A 2,342-nucleotide genomic window follows, 5' to 3' on the forward strand; every position below is an offset into this window, starting at 1 on the left:
ATCCTCCCATACCCCTAAAGGTATCTTTGTTGATCGATCCGCCATTTGAAGAGTAATGTTAGTGCACTTGAGCTCTCCCATTCCCAGCCTCTTGCATACCGAGTATGGTATGAAACTTACACTTGCTCCAAGGTCACATAAATCTTTGTTGATTGTAGTGTCGCCAATGGTGCATGGAATAGAGAAGCTTCCCGGATCTTTGAGTTTTGGAGGTGAACTTTCTTGAAGAATAACACTACTCACTTTAGTGAATGCAATACTCTATAGCTTCCAGATGGATTTCATCTTGGTAAGAATATCTTTCATGTACTTTGCATAGGCCGGAACATGATTGATCAATTCCGTGAATGGGATTGAGACGTCTAAGTTCTTCACAATTTCCATGAACTTTCCAAGTTGTTCATCAAACTTAGACTTAGCTTGACGACTTGGGAATGGAAGTCTAATCACAATAGGCTCTTTTTCCTTAGCGTTCTCTTCATTCTTCTTCTTTGAAACTTTATTGGTGGTGGGTTCTTCTTCCTTAGATTTTTCTACAACTCTTTGCTTGTCACTAGCATCCACAATGTCTTCCTTAACTGGTTTCTTCGGCCCTTCATATCTTGTACCACTTCTTAAATGGATGGCACTAACCGACTTATGTCTTGAGGGATTACCTTGAGGTGGTAATTGCCCCTTTTGTCTTTGAGGGATAGAAGATGCTAATTGAGTCATTTGGGTTTCCAACATTTTGGTGTGGGCTACTATGTTATTGATGGTGATGTCTTTGGCTTGGCTATCCTTTTGCATTTGGGTGAAAAATTCGTGTTGGTTCTTTTACATTTGGAGGACCGCTTTTTGAACATCAAAGCTTTGGTCATTAGATTGATTGTATGAAGGTTGATTTTGATAACCTTGGCTTTGGTTATAAAAGGGTCTTTGAGCTTGATTTCTTATTGGAGGTGGGGTGTATGTTGGTTGAGGGTTTTGAATGTTTTGGCTTTTGTATGAAAAGTTTGTGATGGAATTTGGTATTCTCATTGTAATAGTTGGAATAAGGGGTGCCACTCTTGTATGCTTGGAAAGCATTCACTTGTTCACTTGTTCCCCTACATTCACTTTGGTCATATCCCAAAGTTCCACAACTCTCACATACTCCACTTGGAATTGAGGATGATGCCACAATAGCATTAACATGTTGTTTGGGTGATTTGGAAGCTTCACCAAGCTTATCCATGGCCTTCTCAAACTTCAAATTGATGGTGTCAATATGAGCACTTAGTTGAACACCCAATTGTGTGATGGAATCTACCTCATGCTTCCCTCCTCTAGTAGCCTTCCGAGGCCTACTATATTGCGAGTTATGAACCGCCATTTCTTCAATTTTGGCCCATGTTTGATTGTCATCAACTTCGGTAAACATACCATTGGATCCCATATTGAGGATATTTCGGGAGTCTTCATATAGACCATTCCAAAATTGTTGTACAAGGAACCACTCGCTAAGTCCATGGTGTGGACAAGAATGACAAGTGTCCATAAATCTCTCCCATGCTTCATACAATGATTCCTCATCCCTTTGTTTGAACCCAGTGATTTGGGCTCTCAACATATTAGTCTTCTCCGGATGATAGAATTTCTTGTAGAAAGCAAGTGCCAACTTCTTCCATGAACCAATACCAAGAGTAGTCTTGTCTAGACTTTTCAACCATTGCTTTGCGGTACCAATCAAAGAAAAAGGAAACAATACCCATCGGATTTGGTTTTGAGTAACTCCGGTTTGAGAAATCGCATCACAATAGTCACAAGAACTCTCCATATGTGAGTGATGGTCTTCACTAGGAATCCCTCCAAATTGACTTCTCTCAACTAGTTGTATGAATGCGGATTTGGAAATGAAATTACCGGTTAAATGTGGTGGTGTAGGAGTACCATTTGGTAGGTTCTCCTCGGTTGGTACGGAATGTGATGAGAATTTAGGCATTATGGGTTGATTTTGTGGTGGGTTTTGTATTGGGTTGTCCTCTCCATCTCTTGCAAAAGGGTTGGTAAACTCAATGTTATTTGGTTGAATGTCCACAATTTCCCCGATACCTCTTAAAGTACCTCTAGCAAGTCTTCTATTGTTGGTTAAGGTTCTTTTAATTTCAAGATCAATGGGTAACAAGTTACCTTGTGATCTCCTAGACATGCAAAATATCAAACAACTCGAAAAAAATTAGAACAACCTTAAGGAGATTGACTTCCCCAAGGTAAAGAAAGACACAACTAAAAACAATTAATGAAAATCAAATCAAGTTAACACCATCCCCGGAAACGGCGCCATTTTTGGTGCGGTATAGAACTCGTCGTCAAAAGCAACC

General features: G+C 39.9%; 1 non-coding gene across 1 annotated transcript; it reads left to right on the forward strand.

Moving 5' to 3' along the window:
• Positions 1–1,484: 1,484 nt before the first annotated feature.
• Positions 1,485–1,591, forward strand: LOC141597875 (small nucleolar RNA R71). Its single transcript, XR_012523087.1, has one exon. It is a non-coding gene; the product is annotated as a small nucleolar RNA R71 (small nucleolar RNA).
• The last annotated feature ends 751 nt before the right edge of the window (positions 1,592–2,342 follow it).

Source organism: Silene latifolia, chromosome 8 (genome assembly GCF_048544455.1).
Source record: "Silene latifolia isolate original U9 population chromosome 8, ASM4854445v1, whole genome shotgun sequence".
Lineage (NCBI taxonomy): Eukaryota > Viridiplantae > Streptophyta > Magnoliopsida > Caryophyllales > Caryophyllaceae > Silene > Silene latifolia.